This window comes from Bubalus bubalis, chromosome 2 (genome assembly GCF_019923935.1).
Source record: "Bubalus bubalis isolate 160015118507 breed Murrah chromosome 2, NDDB_SH_1, whole genome shotgun sequence".
NCBI classification, from domain to species: Eukaryota; Metazoa; Chordata; class Mammalia; order Artiodactyla; family Bovidae; genus Bubalus; species Bubalus bubalis.
The window spans coordinates 72,254,316-72,280,369 of record NC_059158.1 but is presented as its reverse complement, the minus strand read 5'-3'; the positions used below and the strand labels follow the sequence as shown (position 1 = coordinate 72,280,369).

Genomic DNA, 26,054 nt, shown 5'->3' with positions numbered 1-26,054 from the left:
GATAAAGCTGGCATTGGCGTCAAGTCAAGCTCACAGGCAGGTGCATTGACTTCCTGGACTTTGGAACCCATGGAGTGCACTGCCCAGTGAGAGCTGAGAGTGTTCTGCAGTAGCAGCGGTAAAACTTGGTCTGTGGTTTGGGATGGGGCAAAGATGCCACTTTGTAGGTGATCATCTGTGATCCAGTTCTTGGTCTGGGCACCCCTGCTAATTATATATGGGGAATAATAGAGTTGAAATAGACAGTGCCTGCTCTGGGTTTGGTGACTGGGTAGCTTAGCTTCTTTTCTTGGATTTGCAAATACTACCAGGAAGCCCACAACAGCCAACAAAGTTCGATAGGATGGCCTCAGCAGAGACCACAAAGACAGCACAAAGAAATGTGCTGTCTCTTTGCAGCAACTTTCTTTATGAAAAATATACTTGAACAGCTTGCAGCAGCATCTGACTTGGTCAATAAAGACTTTGGGATTTAATCGCCCATGTAGGGAAATGTTCCCTTCAACATCAGAGTGAGCTATTTCCCCCAGTACTACAATGATTGTTACATAGTTGTAGACCCTGGAGAACTCTCTCTTGATGGAATCTGCCAACAACCATTCACACAAATGCAAAGGATTGCTTGACTTCGATGGAAAAACAGTTCAAGAAAAAAATCTTTATGTATCATTGTGGATGGTGGAGTCCCTATTCTACTAAATTTGTTTCTCTACTTCTCAGATAGAATTTCCTCATTTTAGCATTCAAAAAGAATTTCAGAGCTAATTTCACTCAACTGGCAAATTAATTTAGTTTCATGGAGATAAAACTTGTAACCTCCTCCTCTGGTTCAGCAGGATGTGTGCATGCGTGCTAAATTACTTCAGTCCTGTCTGACTCTTTGCGACCCTATGGATTATAGCCCTCCAGGCTCCTCTGTCCATAGGGATTCTCCAGGCAAGAATACTGGAGTGGGTTGCTGTGCCTTCCTCCAGGGGATCTTCCCAACCCAGGGATCAAACCTGTGTCTCTCATATCTCCTGCTTTGGCAGGCAGGTTCTTTACCACTAGCACCACCTGGGAAGCAAACAGTGCTACTCAAAATTAGATCATTAAAATACATATTTTTTAATAACCAACCAGTAACTCTTGCTGTTAATATCACGTGTGTCGAAATTGAAACAAAACTATAAAACTTACCAGGTTGCCCCCTTACTTTGACTACTAAGAAACTCAGAGCCAAATTTAATGTTTAATTACAATAACAAACCTTAGATTTTCCAATACAATCCCTCCTCCTTTCCCATCCCATCTTCATTCCATCTTCCCAACACACAACAACTACTTAATTTTTAAAAAACATTTTTAGGAGTTTACTCTGTTTAAAACACACACACACACACACACAGAAGGCAAAGAAACATTCTGAAAACTGTAACTACTTCTGTCTTGTTGGTTCAATATTTTAAGGCTGATGTGGGGGAGGCAGGTAGATTGTAAGCAATCAATAGTGGGCAACAAAGAGAAGATATTCAAGCTCAACTTTCCAAAGATGAAAAATTTGATGATGAGTGGCTAAATATGGATTATATATCCACCATAGAAAGGAAAGCAGTCTCTTCAGTATGCAATGTATTTTCCAAAACTGAATAGATCTGTGCCTCAAGCAGTTCCATCAGACAAATTGTACCCTAAATCTTCTTTGAACTGCTGGGCTTAAATCAAATTTAGATATAAAAGGTTTCATTTTTACATAACCTATATTTAAAGCTTCTATTGAGTCTTCAAAATGATTTGCTGCAATGCACGTGTTCTTGGTGTGAGTCCAACTTCTTAACCTGTCTAGAGTTCCAGTGATAAAAGTTCACATGAATTTAAATAATATGCCGGCATCGAACGCTTTCAGGCTAGTTATTGATGTTCTCCTTGTCTCCAGTATATTCAGATAAGATGAACTGAATCTATAAAAACTGACATTAGTTGGTACGATTCCCTATATCAATACCTCAATCAATTTAAAAATATCTTTCCATATTCTGTGTATGTTGGCATCTGAGATAATGAAATGTTTATGTCAAGGTAGCATGGGCTCTGATGTGATGAAAATATAACCCTGGAGTCCGGTTACTTAGCATAATAAAGGTTTATTTCACGTTCGTGCTAAGTCCTAATGTGAGTTGTCTAACTCTTCAAGGGAGTTGCCTTCCATCAATTCAGTTCAGTTACTCACTCGTGTCCGACTCTGCAACCCCATGTGCTGCAGCATGCCAGGCCTCCCTGTCCATCACCAACTCCCAGAGTTTACTCAAACTCATGTCCATTGAGTTGGTGATGCCATCCAACCATCTCATCCTCTGTCGTCCCACTCTCCTTACACCTTCAATCTTTCCCAGCATCAGGGTCTTTTCAAATGAGTCAGTTCTTCGCATCAGGTGGCCAAAGTATTGGAGCTTCAGCTTCAGCATCAGTCCTTCCAATGAACATCCAGGACTGATCTCCTTTAGAATAGACTGGTCAGATCTCCTTGCAGTTCAAGGGACTCTCAAGAGTCTTCTCCAACACCACAGTTCAAAAGCATCAATTCTTTGGTGCTCAGCCTTCTTTATAATCCAACTCTCACAACCATACATGACCACTGGAAAAACCATAGCCTTGACTAGAGGGACCTTTGTTGGCAAAGTAATGTCTCTGCTTTTTAATATGCTCTCTAGGTTGGTCATAACTTTTCTTCCAAGGAGTAAGCATGTTTGAGTTTCATGGCTGCAGTCACCATCTGCAGTGATTTGGAGCCCCAAAAAATAAAGTCTGCCACTGTTTCCACTGTTTCCCCATCTATTTGCCATGAAGAGATGGGACTGGATGCCATGATCTTAGTTTTCTGAATGTTGAGTTTTAGCCAACTTTTTCACTCTCCTCTTTCACCTTCTATACTGGGACACAAAGATCCTGGCTGTTTGTTTGTATCCTCTGGACCTGCCACCTCAGTACATGCCTTTCTTTGTATAATGGTGGGAGAAAAGAGAGTCAGAGCATTGCCCACTGATTCCTGAATGCTTCAACCCAGGAGTGCCTCTTGTTCATGGCCCATTGCCCAGATCCCATCACATGGGATGGGAGCACATGGGTGAACAGTGAACAGCACCTGCTTGATTCAGGGAGTTTTCAGCATTCTGAGGAAGTGATGCAAACTTACTGCATCTGATTCTGTGAAAATACAGGCTCTTTCAATGTCACTATTTTTTAAAAGTGCCTGTTTAATGAAACATATTTAAATGTATATATAGCATCCATGCTTATGATTAGACATATATAAGCAGAATATAATTGTTCCATAAAATAATTCTTCTCCTTCAATTTTATAAGTTATTCTTGTTATATGGATGTGAAGATTATTTTTTGGTAAAAGTATTGTTTTTCTGTTTGGGTGATAAAGCTCAAAGACACACAGCATGTGGGCAGGAAGCAGGGTTTCACTTGAATAAGAGGTTTTTCCTGGTGCCAGGCATGAAATTCTAGGAATATTCTGAGGAAGAAGCAAAGCTCTCCCTTCCAAAGGGAATCCAGGGTTGAAAGGCACTGCTCAGAGAGTCAGCAGTGAGGATACTCTTCTCAAAGTGGGTAAGACAATCAAGAGCTAATAATCTCTTGCATGTCTGAAAGAAGGACAACAAGCAGACTAAGGACTGGAGAGCAAGGCTCCTTGAGAAGGGCCTGGTTTACCTTTGAGACAGCTTTTAGAAAGGAAGCAGAAAATCTTGGTAATTTAGATGGCGATTGGAATAAAGGAAGTGGGAAGAGCCCCTGGTGGAAGGCTATCTTCTGGGAGACAGGCAATGTGCAAGTGGTTGAGCCTGGCTCTCATGACACCTCAGCAGATAGGAGGAGTGGGATGCGAGGTTGGGGAAATGGACAGTGGCTAGATTTGCTTCCAGAGTCAATGCCAAGAAACTGTGGGCTTCATTTCAGGACAATACATGATTAGATTTTCATCTTAGAATTCAATATTGAGTGAATGAATGGGTGATGAATAAATCCAAAGGGGGCCATTGGAAACAGACCTCTCACTAGTCTGTCTGTTGATACACCTTGTGCTCACACACTTGTGATTTCTCAATAGTCTCCGCACCAATGATACATCTTCCCTTACCACATATGTAGTAGTGAACAGTTTTCACTAATAACTGACTGGAAATAGCCAAACTCATCATACATGTCCAGTCTAAGAATTCCACATACATGTGTCAAAGCAGAGGGATAGGCAGGCCAACAGTCTTTGTGACACAATATCCCAAAAGAAGTATAATAAAGCATCTTTTTTGCAGACATGGCACACACAGCAGGAAAAGGAATAACACATTTTTAATTGGAAACATTCAGATTTGCTCTTAATTTAATTCAGCTGCCCAGTAGCCATGATTAGATTTGCATCATGATAGATCTTCAATGCTATCTGTTTTCATAAATGTGAACTTTCCTGAATATGGTTCTGATGGATCCTGACATTTTAAAATATGTCCTCTTGTCCTTTTCTGCGCAGTAGACCAAGCACAGAGTGTTCACTCCTATATCATTGTCACCGCACTATCAGAGCAGATGGCTACTTCATCACAAAATCAAGAATTAGGGATAATTTATGCTGTTCCTCGCTCTAGAATGTGAAAACAGAAAGCGTTTGCTATACTCAACCCAGTGGTAACAGCCTCGTCAGAGGGCATTTGATGCTATTCCGATTTCGTTCTGTGGAGCCCTAAGCTCTCAGGTTATAGAGAAAATTCTCAGAGCACGTGAGTTGATGCTTCGTCCAGTAACCAAATTAAGTCTACAATGCCTCTTTTAGGGAAAACAAAATGCAATAAAACAGCTTTAAAATGGGAAAGATTATATCTGAACCCTCCATTGTTTCATAGTCAACGATTTCTCCCCTTCATAGGAAAGGGGTTTCATATTCAGAGGAGTTGTTTTTTTGTCTATGAACATTAAATGTTAGACATGGGAGAGCTATTTATCCTCAGCCTGCTGAAGAGAACAGTAGAAATTTCTCTTTATTGGTCTATAAATAAGCCACGTCTGAACATACCCTTTATTGGAAGAAGAGCCACGGCAACTCATCTCACGTGCCAACAGGCTCGTCAGGATCCCTTCATTTGATTGCCGTGAGCGTGCCGGGAAAGACACAGACAAAAGATTGTCCTCTGCAGCGATCAAACTTATTTAACCTGAGAGCAAGGAGTATTCCCTAGGTGAAAGAAAGATGCACATAAAATTATAAACATTTATGGTTAACAGGTGTTAATGTTTAGGAAGAGCAAGGTGAACCAGGAAAGTGTCATTTAACACAGCTCAGAAGTGACAAATCAAATGGCCGGAGGTTCCTTTGTTTTATAATTACATATTATCGACAAAGACATGTCGGGCTTTGGGGCATATCTATATAGTACCAAAGTTAATTGGTTAATTCAGAAAAAAATAGAAAAGAAAACTTCCCCCCAAATAGCAATTAAGATGCCTGTTTGAATTCCACAGCCAGATGATCTGGTTGCATGCATTTTATATATATATATTATTTGTGGTTGTGAACATGTAAAAAGCCATTGAAAATGTCTCAATTATATGGGCAATATAGTCCATCCTTTCTATTTGAATCTGTTTAATTTGTTCACGTGTATTAACTTTTTCAGATTAGCTATCCCGTGAAAACAGACAGCTGCACTAGGGAAATCTAGTTGTGCAGACAAAATTAAAAGGCTATCAGTGTGAAAAGTAAGAACAGACAGAAAGCTTAACAAATTGGAAGGAACAACAAAGCAGGCAGCAATAATTGTGTTCCCTTTCCACAGAAGGAACTCTGTTCTCTGTACATGATTTGAGGCTCATACCCATATTAATAATGATACCTCTTCCATCAATATCTTGGATTATTACAGTGTCTGGGAGAAATTTTATTGGCTGCTGCAGTTCATTGAGAATTAATTGATATGACACACTTACTCTACATGAACTTGAAAAAAAAGTCTATCCAGTGGAGTGATTTAATTCATTTTATGTTAATTATAAATTATGCCTGGAAACACTTATTAAGGGTGGACTTGTTTCCAGCTCTTGGACTGCACATGTGAGCAGTTTGTACTTCTGACATTCTGGATACCCTGATTTTGGCTGGCTGGCTAACACCTTAGAAAGGCATTCATTTGGCATTCCCACCAATATTTGTGATGTGGCATGTTCTTAAACAAACTAGGCCAGAAGGAGGCAGCAAAACTGCCCACTTATCTTTATTTGTAATTTAAGCAACAGGATGAGAGACAACTTCCAAACTGGATAATTAAAAGTATTTACCCACACTCTGTATATTTTAAATAATCTCCTAAGTGTTTCATAAAACTGGAAAGGAAGGGGGTGGGGACTGGTTGCCAAACCAAACGGAAAATGAAAGATGACTTTGGAAAGAGAATGTAAAGAGTTACTGGCCGTATCCTAAAGAACTCTTTATTTTCATTTCCTGTTCGATACTGCTGATGAGTAGATTGCTCGCGATTCTTCCTCTCGGTGAGCGCACACTAGTACTTTTATTAAAAGAAGTCCATCAGAATGCGGGTAGTTGTTATGCAGGAGCAGTAACTCACATAATGGGGGATGGCATTTCTTTCCACTCGTGCTGCTCTGCTGGCTCTAATAGCAACCTGGAGCTCAATTTCCTCCTCAAGAACATTGCATTTCATGTGGAATGTCAATTATTAAAATGCAGTGTCCCGTGTCTTACTTCTCACTAGATGAATTCATTTGCAAAATTTGCTAATTTATGCAAATGAGCCTTAACCTGTAACTGCCTGGAATCGATTTTACTGTTTCTGGCTTTTGGCAGCTTGGCGCCTAGATGCGGGTTAATGCAAAATTGGTCACTTCTGTCATCATTATGTTGGTTATTGAGTTGTTACCCACCTCCCCCCGCAAAAACCACCACCACCAGTAACCACAGATAAAAAGCTGGCTGACAGCTGGAGTGGAAAAATCTGAAGATTAAATGAAAAATAAACTAGAGTGAGAGGATCTGGTACCTGCAAATCCTGACACCCTGAGTAATGTTAGAAGCTAATCACCTCCTTTCTGGGAAAAACTAACTGGTTAATAACCCTAGGAGGGTCTGTGAGCTATTGACTAAGACAGATGCAGATAGTAGCCAGATAAGAAATTTCTTCCTGAGGGTAACAATTGAACTGGCCTGGGTTTTAGTAAATACACAGCATGATTTTCAATTTAGGGCCATGGTTTTCCATGTAAGAAAAGCAGCAAAAAAGGGATGTTTGTCAAGAAGGGGATTGCTGAGTATGTGTGTGTGTGTGGCGGTGCACATATGCATGCATTCAGATCTTGGGGGTTTATAAGTGGGCCTGCTTGACGTTTCTGCGTCTGACTGTGTCCCACAGGTACCCCATACATCAGATCTGGAGGCGTTCCTCTGAATGAGCTGGGCTTTGTACTTTCTTACAGCAGGGGCACCATCTTAATCATCTCTTCTGAAAAGACAGGCAGCAATTTTGTCCCCACTGGCCCTGAGTGTCACACAGTTTATGCTTATGAAAAAGAGCTTTCTGCAAACCTCAGAGCTGGTTTTCCTTTTCCTTTCTGAGGTCAGAGGAAGGATTCAGAATCCATAGGAAATGGATACATCACATCATTTTTATTGTGTTCTTCATTCTGGCAAATTTCCGAAGGCCATTGCATCGAGCAGTTGAGCAAGCTAGATTGGATTGGCCAGGGAGACTGGACCAGGGAAGCAGATGGTCACGGTGTGTGTGTATGTGTGTGTGTGTGTGTGTGAGAGAGAGAGAGAGAGAGAAAACCATAGGTGAGCTCTAGTCTAGATACCCTCCCTGGGCTGCTGATACATAAGCTAGCCATCAAACAGCCCCCACCCCAGACTCCTGCATCACACAGATCTCTCTCCACTGTCTTCCATGATTCTTTCGTTTGGGCTCTGACTTGTCTGGATCTGGGCTACACATACATAGCCACAAGCTGTCCTTGTAACCTACTCTTTTGACTGCTGGGTTGTATTTTCCTCTTTCAAGTGCACCAATAGTTGCAAAGTAGGTGGAGGCATTTGCCGTGGGTATTGGAATGGATTCTTTCACTCCACAAGGGATTTCAATTAAAGAGAAAAAAAAATTCTGCCCTTGGTAAAATGGACAATTACCACTTCAAGGAACCTGTCCGGACTCTAGAAGAATAATATGAGAAGACGCATTTAATCACTCACTTTGCTGTTGTTTCTTTCAGAATCATAATCTCTTTAAATCTACTGAGGGAGCTATTCCTCTGGCCCCCAGGATGCCAAAATGACTTGATGATTTATTTATGCAGCACTTGACAACCCACAGTCCAGACTGTGGGTGAAGTTGAATTTTATGAGCCTTCCCCTAGTGAGTATATTTTAACATTATATTAAAAAAATATTTTTTGAAAACCTCAGTCATGTTTGGTTCAGCCTCAGGCCCTGAGAAAGCCAGTGACAGAAGCAAGGAATTAATACTGCTAAAGACTTTGCTGATGAAATTTTTATTGTGAGGGATTAGAAAAAATGTCAAGTTTTTATTTAAGGAAGAAGAAAATGATATTAAGACCTAAATGCTTTAGTGATATCAAATGTGACCTTTTCTATTTATAGCCATTCATCTGGTCAGTCAACAATTTATTGGGCCTCTACTGTGGTCCAGAAAGTATTCTAGGCCCAGAGGACTGTGGTGAAAAAGACAAGCATTGTCCCTTGTATTGTGGAACAGACATATCAGAGAAGGGAGATAAATGATAAACAGGTAAATAAATACTGTAGGTGAACAGAATGGGTTCAAATCACAATTATAATAAGTCCCATATAATAAAGAGGAACTTTGAGCTGAGACTTGGCCTGAGGTACAGAGAATTTATACATTTGCCTGAGAAGATAGCTTCTCTAGTGTCAGATCAGAAAAATAGAAGGTCTGACAAAATAGTTTCCTGGACAGTTTTATTTCTGCAAAATCCAGGTCAAAAGAAAAATATGTTGTCAAACTCAAGTGAAAGGGTCTAAACCCTTTCAAGTTTTATTCATTTTTACATGGATTTTTAAAACTGAAGAGATGGAGAATGCTCAGGTTGCTCAATGAAGCTGGTCAGGAAGCATGATTCTAGAGGCAGCTTTGCAGTTTGAAATCATGGATTTAAAATTCATGTGATCAATAATTAATTGTTTTAAGGAGGTCCAAGTTTATAAGATCTGAAAAAAAGGCCAGAGGGGCAGGGGTTTTATCAATGGGAAATAACAAATGGGATAGTAAGTATATGAACTTAAAATCCTTGTAGTTTTTACTGAGAACTATTTGTAGAAGTACCTTGTACTTGCATGCCATTTTATGTTTTTTCTAGAGTACAATTCATATTTCTTATGTCCTTTGATTTCCATGACAATCCTATAAAGTGTTATAATATTGACATTAGGTGAAGAAATTAAGTCACAGAAAAGTCAGACAGCTAAAAAAAGATGGCACTCTAGTCTCTACCATGGTTAGCCATTCACTCAAAAATGGAGATATTTTACCATTTTAAAGGAACCATTCTTTGTTATTATGTTACACACTGGTAGTCCATTACTTTGTTCCAAGTTTTATTCATTTTTACATGGATTTTTAAAACTGAAGTTATGTCTTCAAATAGCCACTTAAATAAGCAAATGGGGTCAGGAGAGATGGAGAATGCTCAGGTTGCTCAACCAAACAAGGTATTTGAAGCCATAGTCTGTCGTGGTGTCAAGCAGACAAGGACTCAAGTTCAAAGACATAGTCTGGCTGTTATTGCTAACACAGTGGAGACAGATTTCACTTCGCTTTAATTACTATAGAAAAGTGAAGGTCAAGGGAAAGCCTGGGATTCTGTCTAAGTCTAGACCAGAAGATATCAGGGGTCTTGTTATTTTTGAAAACCTTAGCCAAGAACAATCACGAAAGCTGAGACACAGATGTGAGCTGTTATAATCAAGACCTTTGCTTCTTAAGAACTTCAGGCCAAGGAATGAAAATTCAATAATTTAAACTCATTGAAACCATTTTAATAACTCTTTTTGGTAAACAAAGATCTTTTCTCAAAACAAAATCTCAAGCAATTCATCACTTATAAAGGAACAGATGTAATTATTACCATGTAACATTAATTGAGTGTCAAAAGCATTTTAATTACTTTATTGGGTACTAATAATGTATAAGGATATTGCATAGAACATGAAATTAGATGCTTTTCTGCCTATTAAGTATTTAATCATAATTTAACAGATAGACACAGTTCAACATTCTTAAGCTGAAGTGAATCTATCATCAGTAAATTACTAGTGATCATCTTTACAAAAAAAATCATTATTGCAGCTTCACAATGTAATCTTCAATGCTCATTCCAGTCCACAGAAATTGCTTTTCAAAAGAATTATGTGTGTGTTAGTGTGTTTCATTGAAGGTACTCAAGCATATACTTGAGTTAGGATTGCAGTAATTTTGTCCAAAAATATCAAGGAAGAGAAGGTTTGATCCCTCCTGAATTGGCAGGTACATAACTATATGCTATAATGAGCTGACTCGTAGGGAAAACTTGGGTATGGTCAGGCTCCATATTCTTGAGAATGTGGAAGAATCTTCCTGCTCTATTCCAGTCAAGGGTCATGGTGCTTCTCGAAGAGACAACAACAGCTAAATCCTGGATTCTATTCAGTCCATAACTCACACTCTGAAGCAAACTTGGATAGTCAGTTTCAACTACCTTCCAGGGGAGTGAATGACAGTCTCTCAGTCACGTCCGACTCTTTGCAACCCCATGGACTGTAGCCCACCAGGCACCTTTTTCTGTGGAATTCTCCAGGCAAGAATACTGGAGTGGGTTGCCATTTCCTTCTCCAGGGGATCTTCCCAAACCAGGGATGGAATACAGGTCTCCTGCATTGCAGGCAGATTCTTTACCATCTGAACCAGCAGGGAAGCCTACTATCAAGAGACATTTCTAAGCATAAAGACAGGTTAACTTTAAAAGTATCAGCAGATACATGCTTGACTTTATCTTATAATCTATAGACAATACATTAGAATATGTAATTAATTTATATACCTTTTCCAAAGGAATAGCTGAGAGAGAAGTAGTAATAAAGTTATAAAGACAGTAATTAATCAGATGAAATAATTTAGATGATGCTTATCTCTCTCGAAGAGATCGGGGCTGGACTTTCCAGGGGAGAGTTCTTCAATTGGTTAAATGTCTGGATCCTGCAGAACTTTATTTTAAAAATGTTCTTACCATAGACAGCCAAAACCCTTTGATTCTTTCTCTACCCTTCAAGACTCCCAGCATGATGGTTGGCCTTTCTGGTTATTCTAGAAGATCTTAAGTCAAATCTCTAGTGAGACTAGCAGTCTTAAGCAAGGACACCATAGTACTGATGGAAAGGTACAGCTTTGGAATCAGCTATAACTGAATTTGAAACCTTCTCTGTGAACGTGGGCAGATACACCCTACTACTTGAGCCCGAATTTCCATACTCATAAAATGGGGATTACAATGCCTACTTTATAGGATGTTGTAAAGACTAAATGAGAGAAGAGTTGAGTACTAAGCATCTAGTAACTGCTCAATACTGCAAGCCCCCTTACCTTTCAACTCTCGAGTACCTGACCTTATAAATATACCTCCACCACATACACCATTTCAAGTCACAGGTATTCAAAGTGGATTTTATACCTTAGTTTCATCTGGTGCCTATTTCACCTCCTAGGTACTTCACTGGTATAGTGAAGTCCTCTAATGTCTACTGCTGCTACTGCTAAGTCACTTCAGTCGTGTCCGACTCTGTGTGACCCCATAGATGGCGGCCCACCAGGCTCCCCCATCCCTAGGATTCTCCAGGCAAGAACACTGGAGTGGGTTGCCATTTCCTTCTCCAGTGCATGCAAGTGAAAAGTGAAAGTGAAGTCGCTCAGTCGAGTCTGACTCTTAGTGACCCCATGGACTGCAGCCCACCAGGCTCCTCCATCTATGAGATTTTCCAGGCAAGAGTACTGGAGTGGGGTGCCATCGCCTTCTCTGATGTCTGGAGTCATTGAATTAATATAAATGGAAAAGTGTAGAACCAAATTTCCTTCAAACAGGGTTTATGTTGAACTCACCTTATATTGCATGGCATAATGGGGAATGGGGCTACCATGTATTATACTCCAAGGTGATACTAAATTCCACTGTGTAGTTAGGACTTAAGTTCTTTGTCATACTAAAGTCACACTTCAAAAAGCAAAAACAAAACAAAACGTGGACTAACATTGTTATGTTGTTAATACCATGGAAAACAATCAGGTTTGATTTAATTAATTCATTAATTTCCCATCAAAGATAGCCTTGTCACTTTCACAGGGACAGGGAATTAGTCCCTTTTAATGAATGTGGTTTCTTAGAGGCAAGGTTCTATATAGACACTGTGATTCTTATGGCCCATTCTATTTTCCCCACAGTTATCTAGACAGGATCAGTGTTGTTACCTCAAGAGTTATACAATGGAATGGGGGGGAGTTATAGGTAATCCCTTCTTCTGAACTAGCTTGAAATAAAAATTAAATGGGCCTTGAGCGTTTGTGAATTGCAGTGTTTCATTGGGGCCATGGAACACTAAGTGAGGCTCAGAAACAGGGTGTTAATTCAGGCCTAATCATTTAATTCCACTCTGTTATGTGCCGTATTTATTGCCCTCCTGGATCTGTTTTCTACAGCCTGATAAAGAGACAGTGATTCTCTGAAGCTCAGTCAGGGACCATTTTATTTATATCGTTAGTTAGTCCAATAAAAGCACTGGCTTCAGATTCCTGCTGTTACTTTCTGTTTTGTAGCCCTGTCATTAACTATGAAAATGCTGATGGTTTTTCATCTCTTGGGCTGGAGTTGCCTTGCAGTTGAAAGCGGAATTTGTAAGAAGAGGGGATGGTCTGATTAGGCTGATGGTAGAAAATTCCAGGTCAATGTAACCAGATAGATGCAAACTGACTGGGAGAAAACTCAGGTTTCAGCTGCAAATGTGAACTTGCTCTCTTAAGCATGTTGGTGTGAAAATTTGATTGACACTTTTCAGAGTGAACTTAAACATGTTTAGGCTGTGATTCTGTTTGTGACCCAGACCAGTTTAAAAGGAATTTTTAATCAAAAACTTGTTGTGTCTCTATCCAAAATGAAAACAGTTCTAATCTCACACAAAAAGAAATGGAACATAGCTGTATCTACAGTTGTTTGTGTATATCAAGTAAAGAAGAAGTCATGAAAAACAGATCAAAAAAATGCAATAGATCACACTTCAGCTCTTCCTTTCCAGAAATAGTTTTAACCATATAGCTTAATTGATTAACTGATTGTTTTCTTAACAATCTATAAAGTGCCATAAAGAGGCCCAGAATGAGGAAGTGATGGTGGAAACAGATTTACAGAGGTCACTTGAATGAATGATATGGCAATCAGATGATAACACAGGTGCATTAACGTAACATACTGTGTAATTACCAGTGCTTCCAATGGAGTTAGTGTGTAGTTACGCATGTGATAATAGACATTATTTCATAGTGGATATGCAATTAGCTCATGTCCTTGGTGTGCAATGCACAAATGAAGCAAATCAGTACTGTTGTTTCAGCGCTAAAAGATGAGAACATTTTGAGGACCAACAGCCTTTTGACCAGACAGATCATCTTTTTAAGCCTTCTATAGCATATATCCAGCAAGGAAATGTGAAAAGTAACCAGTCAATGGCTTCCATACTTATGATAGTGTTTATATGTTTGGAACACTTCACACTGAGGATAGTTGTATTTGAGGAATGTGGTTGAAATAACATGAGTAGATGTGCTTGAAAGTGTAAATATAAATAGTCAAAAGTCATCATATTCTTACTGAAAGATAAGTGAATATTCATTCATTTTTCCAACAAAGATTTGTTTACCATTTTCTATGGGAGAAAGACAGTTAAAGATTAAGGTCATACCTCTAAGCACCAGCTGCAGCCTGCTGATTTGAGAAATCTTGCCAGTTCCAGTATGGCAGAAAGAGGAGGCAGAATTTTCCACAACCCCAAAAGCCATCTGAAGGGGATAAAATGAACAATATGTGAAATTCTCTTAAGTATTGAGAGACACACCCTTGAACTGTGGAACATCTTTTTAGAGTATTTGCTAAGTCCTCATTGGCTCCACCCAACTACATGGAAAGGGTGGGGCAGACAGGAGGGCTGTGCTGTGTACCAGGACATCTGAAATGGTTAACAGCACTTCTTTATAATTTATGAATCACTCTCTTATGCATGATCACATTTGACATTCAAAGCAAACTTGTGGAGCAGATAGGTAAGATATCTCCATTTTACAGGTGTGGAAACTGAATCTCCTAGAGCTCATGTGGCTGGCCCAAGGTCAGCTGTGGAGAAGATGGTAGAGTCAGGTCTTCTCATCCTTAATCCAGTGCAATTCCACTAAATCAGGATTGAGAGGAGGCTTGTAAAAAAAATAATAGTAATAAATGGCCCCATTCATGTCCCTGCCAGCTCTAAAACTTTTCATCATTCTATGGCAAATGTTAAATTGTGGATTTTAGAGAGGAAAGGAGCTTAGATAATTAAAAAAAGAATTTCAAAGATGTGGGGAGTGTGTGGGAAGGGGTCTGGAGAGAATGGTAGAGTCACTTGGGGCTGATGAAATGAAATGCTGGCTAGAGGGTGCAGCATTCTTGGGGTCAGAGGGTGTGCCAGCCACAGAGGGTTTGCAAAAGGACGCAGTGGGAAATATGCACTGAAGAGTAGGCAGTACCCAGACGGCAGAGTCCTTGAATGCCAGCTCGAGAGTCTGGCTGAGAGAAAGTGAGGAACCACTGAAAGTTTTGAGTAGGAGAATGATGTCATAAAAATGACTTTTATGAGGATTAGTCTAGTGGTGTGCAGAAAAAAGTAGCTATTGTTGGCAAAGACACAGCTATGAGACCACAGCAATTGTCTAAACATGAGAGAGAAACTAATACTGCTCAAGAGAGTATACAACCACAAGGATTTAATGATTCTCTGGTGAATTAGAAAAACAATTTTAAAATGTTCTAAAGTATTTAAATAAATCAGTCACAGCTGCTCCCCATTCTTAAGCAATAGCTCCAAATTAAGCTCAGCTTTTAGTAGACATGAAAAACAAAATTAGGCAGTCCTCTAAAATCTGGGACAATGCCCTATACTTAGTAAGTGCTCAATAATTTTTTTTAATAATTTTGATGGAAATAGCATTCAATTCAATCAAGAAAAATCATATTTCTCTATATGGTCAACTTTTTAAGACATTGATATTTCTGTTAAAATATGACATATAAGGCTGCTTTAATTTTTCTATTTATTTTAAATGTATGGGTATAAAAAAATACATACTAAATTTGGAGGCAAGTAGAGAACTTTTTTTTTTCTTTATAAGCTGAGTGATATTAAATAGGATAGTAATAGAAATTTTAAAAGGAATTTAATTTTTGATTTGAATCTAGAATATTATAGATATTTCCTAAGGGTCACAATTTCAATTAATTGAACATGTGGTGTTAATATCAGTAAATTCTATTATTCCTACAGAGTCTTGGGTTAAATTATGAACTAAGATAAATGAGCTTTTGGAGGCACCTGATTCTTTAGTATAATCATCACACTGGCTGGGTACTCGCGATGAGCAGGTTCCTTAACATCTCTGGGCCTCCATTTTCCCATCTGGGAAATGGGGATGATATAATAGCGGCAGTACTTGCTCTCACAAATGAACTGTACACATATTAGTCACTTTTGTGATTCATTCCTTATCCTTTCTGTGTGCCCCCTGCTTCTTCTCGTGCCCTGTACCTGCATGATGTCTTTTGAGCAACATTTCATTCTCCCCTCTCCCGTAGGAAAGGTTACCTGTCCTGAGTTCCAGCTCATCCTACTCAGCACACTAATTTTGGCTATTTGATCATCTGCTGCAGACCAAGATGTTAACAAATGTGCATATATCCATTTAGCAGTCATTCCCAACACTTTGTATTTTGACAGGACTTAAGAGGCTTAAGACTTCCCTGTGCCTCAGATGGTAAAGAATCTGCCTGCAATGCAGGCGACCCAGGTTCCGTCCCTGGGTTGGGAAGATCCCTTGCAGAAGGAGATGGCTACCCACTCCAGTATTCTTGCTGGAAAAATCCCATGGACAGAGGAGTCTGGCAGGCTAGAGTCCATGAGGCCACAAAGAGTCAGATACACTGAGCAACAAACACTTTCACTTTTAAGAGCCTTAAGCCAAACACTGAAAATGGTATTAATTTTAGTTTCTTCATTGTCTAGTGAGGAAGATTCTAGAGGGGAGTGATGGAAGGAGGACCTAAATCTAGCCACACGTAAGACAGACTCTGGGGAGAGCCTGGCTTCAGGGTGGTCCCTTAGCGGCTCCATAACTGACACCCAAAATAGTCGCTGCTCCAACCATAAGCTGATTTCCCCTCAAAGTCAGTCCTGTGCATCAGGAAGTGTTTTCTAGTTAATAAAATGTGCTGCCATCCCTTTCACCTTCAGGAAACATAAAGGAAACCCTCGTTGAATTCACTATCTACACTTCCTATAGGTTCTATAGAGTCCCATGTTCCAGCTGCAGTAAGGGCCCAGTGGGTCTTCCGCCTGCGTTTACAAAACCGGGCATTTAATCCACAGCCAAGCTTCCCCTTGCTGGAAAAGAGCTGCCTGCATCCCTGTACGACGGTCTGTTTCCAGTCAAACCAATCGTGGCACTTGCTTCCCTTGGCCCTGGTGCCTATCTACAGCTGTGTTTACTGAAGTGCGACTGTAATTTGCTACAGCATGCCAGAGTATTAATAGACAATTATTTATTGCAAATCTGTACCATTTATACTGTTTACCGGCTGACACAATGTAAAATTTTGATCCAAATGTTAATGTGTCCATGACATTGCATAATTCCATTCCATGCCATGGTTTTTTCTTTTCTAAATGAATCGAATTTGCAGTACAAGGAAATGGCATTTTTAATGGATGAGTGATTTACAACCTCAAACTTAGAAGGCTATTATTTGGGTAACAGGGAGAATTGACTAATTGCAATAACACAGCAAATTAGACAAATTTAGGATTGCACTGGGAATAAATTCATAGCGAGAAAACGAAAATAACTCACAAAGTTCTTAAAGGGTAACTGAATAAATCTCACTTTAGTTTTACAGGGGGATTGTATTTTGGTGGGGGGAGATCAGGTACTTTTGAGGCCAAACAGACTTATAAATATTCAATTGAGTAGAACATAGATAAAATTACCTCTTCATAAAGAACCATATGTGTAGGAGAGAACACTTCCAATTCTCCAAATGTTTACTGAAATTGCCTACACAAATGTTTTCAGCAGTTGGATGAAAACAAAGAGCTTTATAGTTATGTGATTTTTCATGAAAAAGACACTAATTTTAGCATATTTACCTCGTGTGTTGTTAAGAATGCAATACAATGCTAAGGAAGAATGATTTCCTAATAGAGATCCTCATGATTTTTCAAAATAAAATATGTGCATCAGCAAAAATAATATTTCTTTCTTTCTGAGGTATTCCAGTTAGGTTGTTGATATCGATTCCTGTGATTCTGTTACCTCTGCCCACAGAGAGATTATTAAGATAAAAACTGCCTCAATGCAGCTCTATTTAAATCTCTGGGAATTACACTGGGACGCCTAAACACAAGTTCAAAGTGAAGATTCCTTCAGCCTTTTAGTCCAGGTGGTCCCCACAAATTAATGAAGAGAGAAAACAGATTGGAGGAGGTGGCAGCTCTAAGAATAACGATAAAATATTTGTGTGTTCTTCCAAATTACATACAAAAGGGCCTTCTCTTCTCTAGTAGGAAAGATCCGCCCCCGCTCCCCGACTCCAGCGTCACTGATCCCTTCCTTGGTTTTCTTTCCTGCCACCAGTCTTATTCCCTCTCTTTCTGTTCTCCACTGTCTAGCTGATCATCTTGCTAAATGTATGCTTGTCTGAATGGTCAGGATATGGCACAAGCATTTTAGCATGGGACACTTGATCCTTCTGAGCCTCTCCACCACCTCTCATGCTGGTCCCCTTCTGCACCTGCCCTACCCGCCCAGAGCAGTCCCCCAACCCCGCATGAGAACGGCAAGATCGAGATAACTTGGGCTCCTTGGGACAGGCCATACATGTGCCTCTTTCTCTTTGGAGGGCCTTCACTCATTCCTGCTGCTTCCCTCTGCTTGCGATGCTCTCCCCGCTCTCTTTACCTGCTTCCTACCGATGCTCCAGGAGTGGGTTCAGATGATATCTCTGGGAAGCCTTTGCTGAGCCCTCCGGGTGGATGGATGTCTCTGCCTCCCCTCTCAGAGCGCATCCACACCCAGGTGACAGCCTTGCTTCTTTAACCTCCTTCTTCACTGGGCTGGAGGCTTCTGGAGGGTGCGACTTGTCTTCTTTCCTGGACTTGGCCACAGAGTAAACAGTAAACATATGAGGAATAAAAGAAATACCTCCCTTAAAAATCTACTTTGCCCCAGGCACTGAACAAGGCCTGTGAAGAATGGAAAAAATGGTTTGCACGTGTTTCCTACTCCCAAATAGAGCTTTTAATTAAGTAGGGATGCTATAAGAAGGCCAGAAATAACAAAACAGAATTTGCTACAACCACAATAAAGGCAAATTTTGCTATAGGATTTCAGAAAATTGAGATTTGTTCTTTAAAAATCATTATCCTCTTTTTGTTCGTCTCTCATGTTCTCTGAAATCAAGTAAGTGAAAGTGTTAGTCGCTCAGTCATGTCTGACTGTTAGCAACGCCATGGACTATAGCCCTCCAGGCTCCTCTGTCCGTGAAATTCTCCAGACAAGAACATGGGAGTGGGTTGCAATTTCCTTCCCCAGGGGATCTTTCAGGGATCTAACCTGGGTCTCTTGCATTGCAGGCAGATTCTTTATCATCTGAGCCACCAGGGAAGCCTGAAATCAAACAAATCGGAAATTAAATCCTTGTTCAACCACTTATTAACAATGGGATGCTAGACAGTTTACCAAAGCCTCAATTTCCTCATCTGCAAAATGAAGACAATAATATTTACCTTACAAGGGACCATGCCAATTAAGACATGGTGGGAAGGACCAGTGCATAGGAAAGACTCAACAAGTGGTGCTGGGAATAGCATTTCAAGTAGATATGCTACTTGTTTCCTCAGGCCTGCTCCACTGTACTTCAGCCTTCATTTAGCATCTCATATTTCACCTGTCCAAGTTGGAGCCTTATCTGCTTACTGGCATATAACCAATAGTTCATTTTTAAATTAGGTCACAATATACTCAGGTCCTTTCAAAACTGATTGTAAATTAATAATTGGAAGGGCTGCCTGGCTACTAATAGGCTTTCATTTGGTTCTTTTTGAAATTTTAAGGACTTAAAAACAGAAACCATACCTTACAATCTGCAGGTAGTCAATGACTTTCTGCTGAATTTGATTGGAGAACTGAAAAACCTGGATTATTTGTTCAGCACACATGTATTGAATTCTTGCTTACACCTTCTTACTGGATCCATCTTTCCTTCCACAGACTTTTATCTAGAATAGAGAAACGTCAGGGAGAAATGGAAAGCAGTTAGCAACTGCAGCAATGTACACAACAGTGATGTAATGACTGGTTGAAATTGAATCAGACTTTAAGATTATTTGTACGGTCTGTGTCAGATAGAAGGACCAAATGCCACTGCTGTAACTTACGCGGTAAATGAAGCCAAGCCACATTAATAGTGGACCCAAGGCCATATAGTGATCAAGAAATTGAGTTGCAAAATTAGAAAGGCCTACACAGCTGCGTGACTTTGTACTGATCTTTTAAAATTCCAGGTTAGGGATTGTAAAATCTACTTTGGGAGATTACTTTGTGACTTAATTGAGACAAGTCCATGGGTCACAAAGAGTTGGACATGACTGAAGTGACTTAGCACGCATGCATGCATATATAAAACACCACGATAAGAAGTCAACACATGGATGTTTTTATTATCATTTTGAAGATAAGTCATGGAGTCTGTGGTATTTTAAAAGACATAAGTTAAGGATGCCCATTTGAGAGAGAAGATTTTTACATTATTCTTACTTGACTGAATGCCCTGGCCGTAATTATTAGACAGTGCAAACTTGCCTTCCTGCAGACTGCCAAAGAACGAGGCAGGTGTTAAACACATGGAAGGAGAAAGATCAATAGACCCCACGGCCCTAAATGAATCAATGCAAACAGAAATTTGGCATTATTTATAATCAGCTACCACCTTCAGTACATGCGACGTTGCTTAGTCTTGCTTTCTTTGCCATCATGCAAAATTAGAATGTGGAAAAATTAAAGAAATTAAAAAGGAAAGAACCATTTTTTAAGCTTTATCTCAGAAAGCCTGGAGAGCAGTTTGGCTCAGGCCTATGCATTCAGGAACAGCCTCCAATTTAGTTTTTGAACATCTTTTCTAACCTGTAACTGCCCACAAAGACACAATGGCAGAGTTAAAGAAAGCACACATCTGACAAAATTCAACTTGGGTCCCCGCGCTGGATCACAAGGCTTGCAACAAACTATTAAGGAACACTGTTTACATGTTATTTAAATATCTTTAGAACAACAGTTATCTCGTCTAAAACATTTTGTGTTAAAGGCATGACTTCTGTATAGTTTATTCATTGAAAATATATGCCACAAGCTTTGTAGCCCTGTTTAGATGTTTCTCCACTTGGTAATACTCAGAGCTTCTAGAGACAGGAGTAGCTGAGCCACTATCTTGACAAGTCAGGGCTCACGCCCTTCCTAACTCACTCATCTGGTTAACACCTGATTTGATCAACAGGGGGAAGCCACCCTTTTCCCTATTAAATGCATTTATCTTACTTTCACAGCCCATCCAAGAAGAAAAGCCATAAACGAGATATATTGGTTAAGAGCCAGTTTTTAATTGTGTCCAATGGAAGATTTCCTTGGGAGTTGCGTAGGGGTGTATCACTGATGAAAATCAAGAGGAATTCAGATTTTATATTATTTGTTCTAAACCAGAACATTTTACTTATTATTCATAATACACGTTGAAAGCAGACACCAAAATGGCTCATTTGGAGCATTTCTGTGCTCGCTCACTAACGTACATTAACGCCAGTACACATTCTGTATTACGGATCCATAAAATGCATTTGCATAATATTGAAATTATAATCCCAAATGTGTAGTAAAAACCTTTATGAAAAATTGTTACTGCTCAGCTACTATACAGTGGCTAATTTTTAATCTTCAGCCTCTCTGCTGTGAGTTAAGATAGGGTATTCTTTAAATAAAAACCTCAAGAGTAGAAGCCTGGAACGGAGCCCTCCTTTCTTCTAAGTAGGATATTTTTAGGCGGAGGAATATAATCCCTACTGTGTTAAACAGTTGCCTTCACAGTGATCTTGGCCTTTTTTGGCACCCCACTCCAGTACTCTTGCCTGGAAAATCCCATGGACGGAAGAGCCTGGTAGGCTGTAGTCCATGGGGTCGCTAAGAGTCGGACACGACTGAGTGACTTTACTTTCACTTTTCACTTTCATGCATTGGAGAAGGAAATGGCAACCCACTCCAGTGTTCTTGCCTGGAGAATCCCAGGGACGGGGGAGCCTGGTGGGCTGCCGTCTATGGGGTCGCACAGAATTGGACACAACTGAAGTGATTTAGCAGCAGCAGCAGCAGTCTTGACTTTAGATTCGGTTGAGCAGTATCACTAATTCACCAGCCTCGCATCAGCAGTGGGAAGAGGGTTTCTCTCATGACCCCACTCAAGGGTCTCTGCTGAGCCCATGAAGAAGCCATCTAGAAAAGAATCCCAGTGACTGAGCTGGCAAGTAATTTTGGCAGAGAATCCACTGGCCATGATTTCTTGATCCTGTCTCTGTGCTCACTGCTGTGATGAACTCTTTTTTTTTTTTTAAGATATATATATTTTTAATGTGGACCATTTTAAAAGTTTTTATTGAAATTGTTACAGTATTGTTTCTGTTTTATGTTTGGGGTTTTTTTAGCTGTGAGCCATGTGAGATCTTAGCTCCCCAACCAGGGATCAAACCTGCATCCCCTGCATTAGAAGGTGAAATCTTGACCACCGGACCCCCAGGGAAGTCTCTGTGGTGAACTCTTGATTAGATTATAACAAAGAGCCCTCTTATTGTTTCAATGAGGTAGATATATACATCATTCCTGATGAAACAGACTAGAAAGGTTGAACCCTTTCCAGGGTCTCTCATCTCTCACAGATAGACCCATACCTGTTAACTCCCATATTCCAAGCGCTGAACCCAACTACAGTGTTAAGTACAAATGCTTGATTTTTCCTTCAAGTGATTCCACTATTGTGTTTTCAAATAATTGTCAGAGAGCTCTAGCTGAGACTTTCCAGGATTAATGTTACCGAATTACATTTCTGCTAGGCTTTATTGACATAGCTCTTAATAAAAGGAGCCCCAGTGGTTGGGCTGAACACTCACCTTGTGCCCAGAGAGTGTTTCCCCTACGGAAGTGGTCATCTCTTGGTCATTGGCTCCTCTTGCCTTTTCCCATGCTCCCAGCAGAAGTGCAGACTCCTGTGCGACCCCATGAAGCTGTACTCAATTCACGTTTACACAGTGACCAAACTGCAAAACAAGGATGTGTTCTCCAGTGCCCTCTCACAGGGCTCTGCCACCTTCTTCCTCTTCTCTTTCTTCTGAAATTTCATGCCGCTGGAAGGAGAAGAGAAAATCGGAGTCAAACAGGCCTGCCTTCACTGGATCCCACCTTATACTAGGGTTTTCCTGGCAAGGATGAGGGAGAGCAGAAATGAGACAGAATAGATCCCTTACTTTATTGGCAGAATTTGGGCTTGGAAAAAAAAATTTTTTTTTTCTTATTTCCTTAGTCATTTATTTTGGTTTGTTTAATAGGTATACAATGCAAGTCCAAAAGGTATAATAGTTCAAAAGTTATTTTTTATACTGTGGAAAGTCTCTTTTCTATTTCTTAAAACCAACAGGATATTGATATTCAACATCAATTATTCAACAATGATATTTATTGTTGAATAAATATCAACAATTATTCAATGATACTATTTTCATTTTTTCATCTATTAGTATCTTTGAGATTCTTTTTACAGGGACACGTAGAGCTGCCTCTTTCTTTTAACACATATGTGCCTTAACTTATTTAATCAGTCTTCTTTTGATGGATATTTAAGTTGTTCCCTGTAATTTGCTAGTATAAACACTGCTCCAATAAATTACCAATTCATATCACCAATTCTGGAGATAAGGCAATGGCACCCCACTCCAGTACTCTTGCCTGGAAAATCCCATGGACGGAGGAGCCTGGTAGGCTGCAGTCCATGGGGTCACTAAGAGTCGGACACAACTGAGCGACTTCACTTTGACTTTTCACTTTCATGCATTGGAGAAGGAAATGGCAACCCACTCCAGTGTTCTTGCCTGGAGAATCCCAGGGACAGAGGAGCCTAGTGGGCTGCCGTCTATGGGGTCGCACAGAGTCGGACATAACTGAAGCAACTTAGTAGCAGCAGCAGCATCAACAATTCATCACCTTTTGAAATGTGTGACTAGATCTGTAAGATAAGGTCCTGGAAATATAACTGTAGGGACAGAGAGATGTACACTTAAATTTGAGTGGATTTTGAAAAATTATCCATCATAGAGATTTAACCATTTTACAGTGCCCCCTTTCCCCAACCCACTAGCAACATATGAGAGTTCCTTAGCTCAACCTTTCAGATCAGGAGGGTCTGGTAAGCGATGACTAGGACTTGAGAGAAGATGGATCCTGAGGAGGACTGTATGGAGGCCTGGCTTGGTGGATGGCAGCTGGACTGTAGGGGCATGTGACAGTGAGAAAGACCGGGAAACTCTTCATGAGCCCATTCTATCCATTTCAAACTACTCTGAAACAAACCCAAACATATGGGTCTCCTGTCTGCTTCTAAAAGTCTCCAGGAGGTAAATTCCACAGCTTTCTTGGGTAAACTATTTGGACTTCTCACAACTCTTCTGAAGGTCAGGACATTTTTCCTTATGTATATGTAGTATAAATCTTTCCTGCACACATCCACTTGTGAAAAACGTGTCTAATATTTCCCCAAAGCAATGCAAGTTCAACTAAATAGGCAACATGATGCTATAATTTCATGGCTAGAGTATGTATCTTCTTTTTTAGAAAATAGCATACATCTCCTAAATCATTTTAGAGTGATTTAATGCATACATGAGGGATACCATGAGTGTTTATTTAACCCTGTGTTTAATGTAAAGCTATGGACTTTACAGAGACTGTGTGTATGTGTGCGTACATTTTAAAATTTTGCTACCCTCTCTTGTTTTACTCCTCTTATATATTCTAATCATAGAATTATCTTACTTTCTCATTAGATGCTGATTAATATATAGCTTTCTTAGTAACACTTCCAATATCACTCCTGCTGAATGAGAAAATGGTGATGTAACCCAGAAGTTTGTAAGTTATTTCTGAGTGTATCTTTCTTCCTCTGCTGAGATACAATAACTATTTTAAGAACATTTGGCATCCAAAAAATCTCAGCATTGTGTAAATTAAAACATCTGCTTATACTTTGACATCCTCATTCTTCAAAGGTTAGTTGGGTTTGCGGTTGCTTTGTTCAACAAGACTGCTCTTAGAGCCCAAGGATGCACATTTAATTATTGGGAAGATATGTTTGACAGAGCTGTGGGGGAAAAAAATTACCCTTCATATTCACACCAGTATTAACATTTTTATAGAATGAGATTGCCTGAGAGTCAAAGAAGGGGGAAACTCCATGAAAATAAATATGAATCTATTTGGTCACTGGTCTTCTTCTGCTGATTTACAAGACTTCAGCCAGCGATTCTTCGCTCTGATGCCTAGAACTCATCAGTTCGCTCTCACACTGGCATTGCTGATTTCTGCTGAGGTTAAAGGCAGCAAAGTAAACTCTGCTTTCAACAATAAATAACAGAGGGAGTTATTCTTTTCACTCAAACAGGCTTTAGATCACAGCAGACAACTACAGCCAGGTGCATTTAGCTACATTTGTCATTGCCACGAATGCAAAACATGTAAAGAATCTGCAGCAAAGGGGTCCCTAGCAAGCCCTTTTCCCCCTGGAATATTCTTCCATCCCCAACTGTGGTCGAGCTGAAGTCACCCAACACCAGGAGGAAGGGCCGAGGTGCCTGTAGGAACAGCAGCATCTCCCGACCGGTTTGTTAATTTACACAGGTCACTGGTGCCAGCTAGCAGATTGTTCCCTGGAAGGCTTTCTGTGTCTCTGGCCAAAGACTGGTAATCTCCCCGGGCAACGCCGAGATAACACATGTCAGGAGGCAGCAGTGGCTGGTGAGCCAAGTCATCACTCACCTCGCCCCACCGCCCCTCCAGGCCCCCTCTTGCTGCAGTCATTTCATGGCCATTCCAGAAGCCACAGACCTTAGCTGTTGGATTGGCGGGAGGAGGGGAGGTAACGGAGAAGCGGGATACAGAACACAGGCGGCCAGAGGGATTTGGTGAGGCAGGAACCAGCAGGTGAACAATGACTCATTTGGAACCGAGCAGCTGGGGGTGTGTCATCCGCATGTCAGAGACCCTTTGTTAAGGTGGCTTGCCCAGCTGTGTGGGTGCATCCGCGTGGGAGCTGCCGTGGGGCGGGATATGAATTCTCAGGAGAGCGCAGTTACTTCCTATCTAATTTGTGCGCAAGTTAGGGGAAGGCGCGCTCATCCGGGACCTGCTGCCGCCGAAAGGCTGCGAGGTTCTGAGATTTATTTTCCTTCCGCCAAGTATATTATTTCCAAACTCGTCTTTTCAAGATCTTTCAAATTCCCTTGAAAATGATTTAACAATTTAATGAAAACAACACTGAGACAAAAGCCACGTTGATGGGGGCAGAGGTAAGGCTGGGTTGGAAATGAGTGACGAACCTCGTAATGAGGTGTGCAGCTTTTGTATATT

General features: G+C 40.3%; 1 long non-coding RNA gene across 1 annotated transcript; it reads right to left on the bottom strand.

Annotated features, from left to right (window-relative positions):
• Window positions 1-9,015: 9,015 nt before the first annotated feature.
• Window positions 9,016-20,892, bottom strand: LOC123330874. The gene is made up of 5 exons (XR_006547123.2): window positions 19,476-20,892; window positions 18,954-19,007; window positions 18,300-18,495; window positions 14,003-14,099; window positions 9,016-9,232 (listed from the first exon to the last, which is right to left on the bottom strand). It is a non-coding gene; the product is annotated as an uncharacterized LOC123330874 (long non-coding RNA).
• Window positions 20,893-26,054: the final 5,162 nt, after the last annotated feature.